Below are 12,817 nucleotides of genomic sequence, written 5' to 3' on the forward strand. Positions count from 1 at the left end.
TCCGCCCATTTCCTGAGCCTGTCAAGGTCAGCCTGGACACCCTCCTGTCCTCAGGTGAGATGAGATTGGTCAGGCAAGACCTACCCACAACAAACCTGTGCTGGCTGTCCCTCAGGATGTTACCCTCAGTCAGCTTGTCCAGAAGGGTTTTCATGATAATTTTCTCAAGAATCTTACCCGGGATTGAGGTCAGGCTGATTGCTGTATATCTCCTATATGATTTTAATTATGCTCCTGTTGTGCTGTTCTTTCTGACATTAAGGACTTCCTTACTGTGTGCAGTCTAGTGGGATTACACAAATAGTCAGATACTATGCAGCACAAGTAAACTGACACAACGGGGCTCTGATAATAATAAGAAAGTACATATAGCTGAGTGAACACGCATGCACAAGCATGTTCTTATCACCCTCTGTGAAGGAGTCTCCCCTCAATCACACTGATGCCAACTGTTTGAGTCACGAGCTCCCTGAGGGGACACAGACACTCTAGACCGGGGTAGGCAAAGTCTGGCCCGCGGGCCGGATCAGGCTTGTGGCTGACTTCATTTCCCAGGAGCTCCTGCCTGCACCACTCCAGCCAGTCTCCAGAGCCGAGCCGCAATCTGCTGCCCACATGGCCCTGCGACGAGCGTGGGTTCGGTGGGCAGGGACATGCAGGCAGCGGATCGCAGCTCTGCCCTGGCTCCAGCCCATGTTGTCACCGCCACAAGATCCTGGCCCCAGCGCAGCTCCCTGCCCAGCCGCACACCCTGCCAGAGCCACTCGGGCTGGCCAATGTGGAGACGCTAGGAGTGCGGGGCGTCAGGGACCTGCCACTTCTGGGGTCTCCATGGAGACCAGCCAGAGCAGTGCAGGCAGAGGCTGCTGGGAAATTGAGTCTGGTCGCCAGCCAGATCTGCTGTTTTACCCACCCCTGCTCCAGACCTTCTGCTGCTGTAGATCAGCATTGCTCTAGGGATGGCAACTCAGGATTGGGCCCATTTAAGTTTTACATCAAGCTTTGATTCAAACAAACCCAAAAACTTGGTCAAAACAATGAGCTTGCTTTTGGTTTCATAGTTGCTTGCTTCTGGTTTCATCAGGGGAAATGGAAATGGATCGTGAATAAAACCCCTTTGGTCAGATCAGTAAGATCACAGCATTTTATTTTACAATTCCAGTTTAGACGTGCCCCACATGAGAATAGCAGTCCTCTTCCAATTTTGCTATTAGATAATTAAATTGTGTAATAGCAGCTGGGCTTGTGAAGTTTTGGATGCTCAAGGCCAAAACGGCATGTGAATGGCTGTCAGTGCTGTGTATGAAACCCCTAGCCATTTCTGAAAATCCCAGTAGGCCCATTAGTGCACTTTTTGGCGCATAAAGACCTTTGACAAACCAGCCCCAGACCCTGAGTCCTGATTACAGGCAGAAGACTACTAACTCACTTTAATAGAAGCCCTAATGGGATTGCTAAGAGTTATGAAGATGATGTAAAAAAATTTCTTATTTGATTCAGTTCAAAAAAATCCTGACTTCAGTCTCAACTCAAAAACTTGATGAAATATCCACTCCAGCAGAAAATTCCATCTCATTGCAAGTCTATACACCACATGTTTCAGACGCTATGGGAAGAGCATTGTAACCCAGCAAACAGAAGAATCCCAAAAGAGAATGACATTGTCATATCTAATTGAACTTAAGTCCTTCACCCACTGATATAGGACATTCCTGGAAATGACAGTCACAGGAAAATGTCATTTCTCTGGCATCTACACCATTTGCTGAAAAAATGTGAATTCAAAGGCTAGAAAAGATGCTGCTGATCTCACAAAGGACAGGTGCAATCTGGACATTAATTTATGTTATTCCAGATGCAGGCTCCTAGCACTGGTCAAAACAGGTGGTTGAAACTGATTTTTCAACTAAAATGGACTTGATGAGAAAATGAAACTGCATGCACATCTTCTTAGACTGAAGCTAAAAATTAGGGAAATGGAAGTTTGCGGAAAAGCCAACACCTTACAATATTTTTTTGTACCACACCTAGGAAATGTTTCATTTTCTAAACACCCTCACATTTACAGCAAAAAAAAAAAAAAAAATCAAAATCTTTCACTGCAGCAGGAAAAAAATATGTGCATCCCAACCAGGTCTAAACTAATGTTCCAGTCAAAACCATCATCAACACAAGACAAGACTGATGCACTTGGGTGAAGGAAAAGATTACTCCTCCCAATAGTTGTCCTTCCCAGAAACAATATCCTTTGAGGAGGTCAGAGCCGATAGACCAACGGACTCAATCTCTGGAGATGCAAGCTGAGGATGTGCTCAGCAATAGGGAATGCTTCTGAGGTAGCCCTCAGTGTAGAGTGGGCAGAAACATGTCAGAGGTAGAAGGCACAGGATTTGACCAGAGGAGTGGGCTGCACTCCTGCACACCTCTACATGCAGTAAGATCCCCATTTGGCAAATCAGAGCAGCCACCAGACTACTCTAGCCTGCACTGAGGAGCCCTCTAGAGCAGCAGTTCTCAATCTTTTGAGAACCAACCATTTTGTTAAAAATCCCTGGTCCCACCATGATAAAGATAAAACCCCACAAAATTGCACTGTTCAACGTATCTGCTGATTCATTTATTTGAAGTGCAAACAACTGATTTTTTCAATCAGGCAATGAGTTGAAGTCCCACCTACATGACCTTCGACATGAACGACTGGTGCCTCCCGAGACTGGGAGAGCACCACGGTGGCGAGTGGGGGCATAGCAGCTGGTGGTGGTGTTGGCAATGCAGGGGGAGGGAAGGAGGCAGGGGTGGCGAGCAGGGACTTCCTGTAGATGCTGGCAGTGGTCAATCTCACGTGCCCCCCACCCCTTTCCTACACGCTGCCTATGACCTTCGAGTCCCACTGTTTGAGAAACACTGCTCTAGAGTGTCCTGGTTTGGGATGCAGCAGAAGACCTGACCCAACAGTTCTTCTAGATAAAATGGATTACTGCTGCCTATAGCTGAAACAGTAAAAACTGTGCTAAACTTGCCTCAGCTGGGAATTGCTTCTTGCACAGTTTGCTAGCTATGGCCCTGGGGCTCTGTAACAGGCAGAGAGCCAGATTGCTGAAGGCCTCGAGTGTGAGAAGGAAGCTAAAGTCAGGGGGCTGGCAAGGAGGGCCTACTGTTTATCCACAAGGTCACGATTCTAACACCTGTTTTCTATGCTCCCATTGGCAAGACTCCAAGGTCATAATATATACATTTATCTGTCTCCATACAATACAAGTTATTGGTCTTCTTTAGCACACAGAGCACCAGGAATTGGCAGTGAGACTTAGGAGATGTGCTGTCTTCTGCATCCTGCCAGCAGTGCACACCCTATCTCTAGGGAGACAGATCAGATCAGTTTGAAGGCAGACCAGCCATTGTTTCTGCCCGTAAAATAAGGCTGTAAAGTTTGGCCAAGCTAAGTAAAAGCTAATGGCTTTGCTTGCTTTTAAGAGCATCCTTTCTAAGGCAGTACTTCTGCAGCCAACAGTCGCTGAGTCTGAGGGTTGCAGACAGTATTATTATAACCCCTACCACCTGGGTGGCAACAGAGATGTGACGGGCTGGCTGGCAGTGACCTAGCCCAGGGGTTTTGAAAGGGCAAAAGATGATTGGAGGACTTGTCCCAATTGGCCCCTTGGGTCACCTGGAGGGGGATAAAAGGGGCAGCATGAGGGACAACAAGGAAGGAGCTTCACAGAGCTGGCAAGAGCTGGGCCAGCAGGGCAGAAGCAGTGCCCTGGAAGAGCCTGAAAGAGCAGGACCTGCAGGCAGCAGTGGGACCCTCAGCAGCGTGGGGGGCAGCCAGCAGGTGAGGCTCCCCGCTGGGCTCCAGGATCCCCTACGAGAGGCTGTGGCCAGCAGGAGAGGCTCCCCCGCTCCAGGAAGGATCTGAGCAGCAACCTGAGAGGTTCCCAGCTCTGCTCCCCAGCTCCTTCAATCAGAGGCCAGGCAGCTCGATGTGAGTCCGGGGCTCCAGAACAGTGAAGACCTCTAGCAGGCTGGAGCAGTGCCACCAGTGGTGGTAGCATTGCTGCATGTGGGAGATCTGGGTTTGAGTCCCAGCTGAGGTGACTCAGGGTGAGTGAAATAACAAGAAGCAAATCTTCTTGCAGTGGAAAGGGGCCATTGTGTTTTCCCCACTTTCTCTCCCTCCAGGTACCAAGGCCTGATATTTCCTTGTCATTTGACATTTTGTATTTTGTGCCTTTTTATATTTCATCAACCCGTATTGTTTGTTCTGCTGTCTGTGTTTTCTGTTTTGTTAACCCTGTTTTTTGTCAGTGATTGTAAGTGTCTAACCTTTGTTGAATCCCGCCCCTTTGGGGCATTGTAGTGTCCACGATACCCTCTGATTTATGCCTGTTATGTTCCCAGTATTAAAAGGTATCTGGTTAAGTCCCCATTGGTGCTCTGGCTCTGCTCTATAGGGGGAGGAGAGTCCCTACACCTCCCACAGCACTTGTGCACCTGCTTTGATCCCTTCAATTGAAAAGGGGGTACCTCTTGGAGTACCAGCTGGGTTACAGAAACATCTGTAGCCTGATGTACACATACAGTACTAAATGAACTAAGAAAAATAAGTGGTCAAAAGGGAACCCGTCCCACCCACCTCAAGATGTCTGGAATGTGACTGAGCCTCTGCAAGCTGTTTGGATTTTGGAGACAGCCTGTCTTTCATGAAGCAAGAGAGCTGGATTAGCCTTCTTCAGTCAGCTGGTCACATGGTTGTAAAAACTCATAGTCGTTCCCATGCAAAAGTGAAATGCAATAGCCCCACAACAGCTCTCTTTTGCAGTAGGTGGAGAGGGGGTCCAGCAAAACAGGACCACCCAAATCTGGTGTGCCTGTGTGCACTGAGGAGCAGCATGGATGCAGGAGCACGCACTGGGATCCATGCCTAGTTTATCAGGGTTCAGCTCTATGCAGCTCCTGGGATGACCTGTCTGTAGGCACAGGTTTGGAAAAAGACACTCTGCTTAGCTTCACCTCCTTCCCTATGCCATGGAGAACAGACAGAAGGGCTGCAGAAGCTGTTCAAGTTTTTTAGCTTGATGCATTTTCTGCAGTGATGCAAAGGCCACCATCAAAGCTAACACAGTAGGAACTGAACTGGGGTCCTCAAGAGCTAAAAATCATGATCTGCTACAGCTTGAATTAAGCAGCAAAGACTTTCCAGCTAAGGCTGTAACAGGCTTATATCCCCTGTGGTCTGGGCATCAAGAGGGACCAGTGACGCACATGCAGTAAGGGGTGATTGTAATTTGGCATTGTATAAACAATGCCTTCTTCCCATCCCCATGACAGATCCTGGTGTTGCTGACACTCTAGTTAACTGTTGCTCAGCGTGGGTGCACATGCACAGGCTCAGAGAGTCCACACACACTGCTACAATGTGCATTCACTAAAGAAAACATCCACAACTGGAGTTGGTTTAAACCATGTCTGGAAATAAATGGGAAAGGAAAATGAATGGGAATGGAAAACTAAGTAAAACTGTTCTGAGCAGCAGCCCCCATAAGCCTCATGGCTAAGGATCATGCCTCAAGCCCTAAGTGGTCTCCTCACTGGGACTCCTCCTTCCCATTCAGCTGTACCCTTCCTTCCTGTTCCTAGTGACCACAAGGTGCTCTGAGCCTCTCTATAAAATGCACTCTCATATTTCGGAGGAACTACTACATTCTTTTTCTTTCCTTAATTCTTCATTTTCCTTGCTTTGTGTTTTGTTTAGCAACTCCTCGTGTTTTTATTTCATTCTGATTCTACAGACAGAAACTGGACTTGCTTTCCCTTTTTTTAAACCTCCAGGGAATCTAGGCTGGGATTTTCCAAGGTGCCTAAGAGAGTGTCTACACTGCATAAAACAGTGCTCTGCAGAAGTACCTGAGCTAGCTCCAAGCAAGATGGCCTAGGCATGGGAAGCGACGGAGACCGTTACAGCAGAGACCTGCCCAGTCTAATAAGCTCTGCTAAGAATCAGTGTCAAGTGCTGCATTGGCTTGGCTACACAGCTACTCTTTCACAGCACTTTCAGCTCTGTGCTCTGCAGACTCACTAACAGAATGAGGTGCATAAATCCCCTTGAAAGTCAATGGAAGTGGGATGCTCCCCCTTCCATCCCCATCCTTGCAATGAGCCATGCTGTCTGCTCTAAAGGTTTGAGATCCTCTGTTCACCAAACAGGCATCTACAATCTAAGCTTCTTTCTCCCTGCCCCAACCAGATACCTTGATTCTGGCCTTCATGAGCTATCTCCTTCTGCACTTGGGTTCACCAGTCACCACCAGCTTATTTCTTCTGCGTTAAGACTGCCAGTAAGGTCATTAGTGCCAGTTATGGAAGCAGCTTCTAGAGTGCAGGCACCTACACACCAGGAAGGTCAAATTCAGCCTGGTATAACTGATGCCACTCTAAGTGGCATCTCATCTCTCACTCTATTACAATGACTAAGACACAGACAGAGGGTGGTGAATCTGTGGCAGCCTTGGCTAACAAACAGGCTCAGACAATTGAGGTTCTTGCCTCTGGACCAGTGATTCTCAACCAGCGTGCATCAAAACTCTTTGAGGGGTGCTGTGATGCCAGCCCCCATGAGAAGAGACAAGTGCTGGCTCCTCCAGATGCTGAGCACCCTGCATCTGCCCCCGCAACACTCTCCATGGCCCCTCCTACCAGCATCAGGAGCAAGGGAGGAGTTGAGGAATGAGATGAACTGAGAACCACAGCCCCTGGTGCTGACCATCCCTGTGTCCTGAGCAGTGTGTTCTGCCATGCACAAAGCTGCACTTTTTCAGCCCAGCTCCTGCCTCCACTCCTCCTGAAACTAGTGGGAGGGACTGCAAGGAACGGTGGCTCTGGGAACTGGCATTCAAGTCCTCAGAGGACCAAATGCAGCACCAGGGGCTATGTTCACCCCCTCAAGGACAGACTGGGGGCAGGAAGGAGGCAAACTGTGAGAGGAGTGTGGCATACAAGGATCCTACTGCTACCACCCTCACCTGGCATCAGCCTCTGCATTAGTGACCACTGTCATACTCCTTTGCCTCCTGCAGGAGCAACTGTCTCCTTTAGGAGTCTAATGACCCACTCCCAAGGTCCTCAGTCTACCCTGCCAACAGCCCCTGCCAAGTACTGTGTGCAACCCACTGCCATGCTCTCAGGGGTGCCCTGCCCACCCTGCCACTCCATGAGATCTCTTTGGGGCACCACAGGGCATGCACAAGCACTGCAAGAAATGAACTAGTCTTTGATTGGGGTGCCACTAAATTCCCAAAACTTATTGAAACATGCCTGGAGTCTTAAAAGGTTAATAACCACTGATTTGGCCCCACATTCAGTCCTTACAGATGGACCGTAACTCTGCAAATCATGACCACTCCATCTATGACTTAAGAGCAGACTCGCACCAATCAGTGAATGCACAGCAAGATCTTTGGGCCCTTTCTGGGATTAATTCAGTAAGCCATTACTCTGCACCCAAGTCCCTTTGAACTGCTCATTTACACCAGCAACTCTAGGATGTCCCAGCACAAGCCAGTTCAACTGGAGGATCTAAAATAGTACTAGACAGCTGGAGCATGAAACACTCCACTCTGGATATCTATGGTACTTCAAAGGACCCTCTTATCATTGCATCTGACTCTACTATGCTATACATTTCAGTTCTGTGACCATACTTTATCTTCACACCACACACGGGAAGAGAAATACTATGATGTCCATTTTACAGTTGTAGAACTGAAGGAGGGAGACGTAATACCTTGTCCAGGGCCCACAGGAAATTTGTAGCAGAGCAGGGAATTGAATCCAGGTCTCAAGGCGCAAACCAACAAGCTAACCCCTGGCCCAGCTGCACACCATTATCCTGGCATCTCAAATAGCCTCTTCTCACAGTATACTATTAAAAGATTTGGGAAGTAAACATTGAAGAATACTCTGAAACTGTATGAAGAACAGTAAAAAGTGCAGCTCTAAAGACAATGCCTACCTATTAACCTCCAAACAGTGACAATATCGCTAGAAACTTTATTCAAGAAACACATTCAGCAGGCTTATGAGATTCATTTCTGCTGAAAACTGCAGCAGGAAAAATAAAATACCACCTTCCCTGACTAACACGGAAAGCTTTATTTTTGTGTTCAGTTGCGCATGGGACTGTACAAACAGTGAGGGGCAGTCCTTGCTCTAAAGAGACTGCTACTTAACCACGTGGCAAACAGAGAACCCTGTACAGACGTAACATTTGGAGTACTCCAAATATCTTTGAAGAGCTCCAAACAACAGAGAGATATTCGTAGCCAAAGCACCACTTCAAAAATGCCCGAAACGCTTAAATGATCCACAGAAAATGAGAAACATGTATGAAGCACTTTCTTCTGGAGCCCTTTGAGAGCACTTCATTACACTCCAGCGGAGCGTGACAGGGGGCTGCTTGGTCCTCCAGCTTCCCACAGTGCTCCACTCCTCTCTTCCTGGGGTGGGGACAGCAGGGGGCTGAAGATGGAGAGCCAATGCACATTCTCCAGCAGGCCCCACAGGAGGTAAACAAAGAATATGCAGGAATCCCTGCATGTCCCCCTGCTTCCAGTCTCCTGGCTCTACCAGGGGAATGTGGGGTGTCCCAGTCCTAAGGGGGAAGGGGCGAGTGGTCGGCCATTCTTGGCAATCTCCAGAGCCCAATACCCATGCCAGGAATCATTCTCTCCAATAGTTCTTTGCATGGCGCTCAGACTATCGAACCAGGAGTCCAAAGGCCAAGTGCACAGGAGAGCACTCAGCATCCCCTCCCACCCCCACGGCATCAGGGGTGGGGGAAAGGGGAATGGAGCCACAGGACCAAGCAACCCTCTGTCATGCCCCCTGCCTGGAAAGCATGTTGCTGAATGCTACTGCACTGATTTTGAACCATTCCTATCAGGGGGCTCAACATCTGTCTATGATCTGAAGCACTCCATATTCCACTTCAATCTGGAGTGCTTTAAAGGTGTGTCTGTCCATGGCCAGAGAGGATATCATTGTCTCTAGCTTACAAATAGCTACTTGGTGGTCCAGTGGCATGTATTCAGTGGTCTCATTCCTACAGCCTGGGTTCAAGTCCTGGCTATATTGGTGCTTTTTGTATCCTGCTCTCCCTTTCCCAGATAAATGTCAACAAGGGCAAGTGCAAAGTCCTGCACTTGGGACAGAATAATTGCATGTACAAATACAGATGAGAATGATTGGCTAGATTACAATACTTCAGAGAAGAACCTTGCATTACACTGGACCATAACCTGAATATGACCCAGTAGTGTGAACTTGGTGCAAAAAAGTCAACAACAACCTGTATTAACAGGTCTCTTGCAAATCTAAGAAAGTGATTTTCCCACTCCGGCACTGCCCTGGAGCGCTGTGTCCAGCTCCGGGCCTCACACTTCAAGAAGAATGTGGGCAGATTAGAAAGAACCTGACATAAAGTAACAAAAATGATAAGAAGCCTGAGAAGCATTACTTATGAGGAAAGGCTCAAAGTACAGTTATTTAGTCTGGAGAAGAGATGATGGAGGAGGATTGGATAAAGTAGAGTTATAAAAAGGAGATGGTCTTTTCTCTGTGCCTGTAGGGGACAGGACTAGGAGCAATGGCCTCAAATTTCAGTAGAGAAAATTTAGGTTGGAGATTAGTACGAACTTTCTGACTATCAGGATGATCAAGCATTGGAACAGGCTACCCAGAGAAGGTTTGGAGTCCCCATCCACGGAAATGTTCAAAAGCAACTTAGACAGAGAGTGGGTTGGGATGGTTTAGTCAGGGATGATCCTGCCTTGAGCAGGGGCCTGGATTAGAGGTCCCTTTCAGGCCAACTTTCCTATGATCTCTGACCCAGAGAGATTAACTAACTTGCCTACTATCACACAGGAAGCCTGTGGCAGAGTGAAGAATCGACTCAGCTCTCCTGCAGCCTCATCCACTCTGTATTATCTATTTTAAAACATAACTCTGTTAACAGTGCAGGATGCTGTAGGATGCATTGCTGCTACCAATGCAAAATCATTAACGCAAGTAATTGCTAGTAATATCAGACAGATATCTACAGGGGTTAGAAAAGATCAAGAGAAACATGAAACTCATTAGGTCAATTAGTATCTAATTCATTCATCCAAACATCAAGTCAGTTGCATTACTATGTTTCCCTACATTTAAAATAAAGTATGTTATGCTGCCTTGTGTCCCTTCACTTCTGAAATAACAGCGCCCTCAAAAATATCCTCTCTTTAGAATGGACAGCTACCTGGCATCATGCCCTAAACCTACCAAATTTCCCTATCACCTAAAGTCAGAATGATTGCTAATTGATTCCTAAATCCTGCCGCCAGCAGACTCAACAGAGATGCTGCTGCTGCTTCTGTAATGTAAGATAACTTGGCAACTCTCCTGAATAGTTCTGTCCGCATTCTCAGAGGTGCAGAACCACATCATCACCCTATAAGGCCTTCAGTGGAACCGGGGCCAGGCTACAGCTGTCCTTTCCTGAAATCAACCTCAGTACATGGCAGTCACATAGTGGTAACCAGCCAGCACGATCCTCTGCTTGAAGATCTGGCACCCACCCACACTTTCAATTTCATTCAGGCTACATGAGCATAGGCCCCATAAGCAACAACTGCACCTCCCCATTCAGCCTGCAATTCACAGGGGACTTGGCAACTGAGATTGTCTGAAGAATTATGCATCCAATGAACTTCATTAGGGAAACAGGTTCACCTACTCGGTGAGAATAAGTTTACCACTACTGAGTTAATGCTCTACTTACCTTCTGCCGTAATACTAAACCTGCCTAGAGAAATGCCTAATCAGTGTTTAACAATGATGGGCTGCAATCTCGTTTGAACTATACACTGAAAATCACTTCAACTCTAGGTGCTAAATAAATAATATACTTTATGATTCTACAATAAGTCTAGCTGCCAGGGCCTTGTAGAATTAGTTGATACTAAAATTTCTGGGTGCAAATTTCTGCACGTATTACATTTACTCCGTGGGAATATCATAAGGCAGAATTTTCAGTTGGGGAAACAATGTGTGCTGTAACAGCTATCTACATGAATTTCACTTCTTTTTCTGCTGAATGGTGGTACATAAAAGCATTCTACCATTTTCAAGTGTATTGGGAACTAATTAAATGGATAATTCTTGACCTGCACAATTTGCAAACAGCTACTTTTGAACATTCAAACTCGACACTGGGTGTGTCTACATATGCAATTAATGCAAAGCAATAAACTTTGGAGCAGTTTGAGCCTAAGTAAACTACTCCTGGGTGCAGCGTCTACATGTATATCCAGGACAGCAGCAATTTGAACCAGGGCAGAGCAGGCCCAGGCTGACAGGGGACACAGGAGGGCAGCCCTGGACTCCGGGTAGCAGCATCAGGCAGCAGAAAGGCTGGCTGGGCCACAAGGGTGCTTAAAGTGCAGAGCTATGTGGCTAGGCAACAGGCAGAAATCTGGCTCCCAGCCAGCTAGGCTGACTGGGCTCATTTTATGCCCATGGTCAACATCTACATGTGTGTTTAATTGCAGTAAATTACTCCAGTGTAAGATAGTACGGTCCCTGACAATACTATCTTATTGCAGTGTTAATTAGTTTACTGTGGCCTAATACTGTCAAAAGTGCAAATGGTGATGCTTTACTCCACAGCTAGTCTACTCTGCAGTTAAGCACATATATATGCAGCCCCTAAGTCTGTAAAGTCGCATGATTCTGGTTCTGCACCCCAATAACAAAACAAACCAATAAGAGCATTAGTTTCAAACTGTATTCTCAAGTGAAAAATTCAGTTCCCAATTCTCACTGTGCTTGGCGAGCCATATATTTTGAAATCTGGTTTCACTGAATGTTTGAGCACTCAAGCTTAAAGCTCACACCCAGGGAGTATGCAGGCTAGTAAACTGTGAACATTAACACAAGCATGGAAAGCAAGCATAAAAGGGAAATGAGCACAGTTAAAGTGAATGTTGTTTAAAAGCTCGAATACATATTAAAAGTCTTTTTGCCAGAACTCTCCCCCCAGTGTATGAATTTAATCTCTGAACTTGTATGACCACTCCCACTCCCACAGAAGTCAATGGAAGTTTTTTGCCATTGACTTCAATGGGAACAGGATCTAACTCTTGGTGGATCAGAGCTGTATCAAGGAATGTCACAGCGGTCTTACCCTTCAGTGAGTTCTTAAAGGTGTAAGCGGGAGTCATTTTCATCCGGGTCAGGTGGTTGAACATGTCCCTCTGAGAAGGTTCCAAGATTTCCTTTAAAAAAGTATCCATTTATCTTTCTAAGTATACAGCCAAAATGCATAACGTACATCATACCAGGCTAAGCAACCAAAAACATACCCTGCTTTTTTTCCTCTCTCAGAGGCCTGCAAGCTGAGAGCAGAATAAAAGAAGCTGTCAGGCTGCCAGCAAACAGTTGGTGTTACTATAGGGATGTTATGTTACAGCCATTCACAGGGAGATGCAATGATGACTTCTTACCCCATCAGGTTGAAAGTCTAATTAGAAGCCTAACAAATCACTAGGAGTCATTCCACAAAATTGTGAAGGGCTCTGGATCTGGCCCAAAATATATTACATATTGTGCCATACAGGCCCCACCACTGCCGCTGGCTCCATGGTCCAGCTGCACACCACCCCCTCCCCTCACCCCTAGCTCTGCGATCTGGCCACTCACCATCCCTGCCCCCCCCCCCCAAGCCCCACACAGGCTGATATGCCCCAGGCTCCACACCCGTAGGGATGGTGCTGTTAACGTGCAA

General features: G+C 47.0%; 1 protein-coding gene across 1 annotated transcript in view; it reads right to left on the reverse strand.

Annotated features, from left to right (window-relative positions):
* Window positions 1-12,445, reverse strand: part of TEKT3 (tektin 3) — a 186,808-nt gene extending 174,363 nt beyond the window's left edge. The window contains exon 1 of the mRNA XM_019542734.1: window positions 12,218-12,445. The gene's annotated coding sequence lies outside the window, so the exon portion shown is untranslated. The remainder of the gene's footprint in view (window positions 1-12,217) is intronic.
* Between the last annotated feature and the right edge of the window lie 372 nt (window positions 12,446-12,817).

Source organism: Crocodylus porosus, unplaced genomic scaffold (genome assembly GCF_001723895.1).
Source record: "Crocodylus porosus isolate Cpor-Errol unplaced genomic scaffold, CroPor_comp1, whole genome shotgun sequence".
In the NCBI taxonomy this organism is placed as follows: Eukaryota; Metazoa; Chordata; order Crocodylia; family Crocodylidae; genus Crocodylus; species Crocodylus porosus.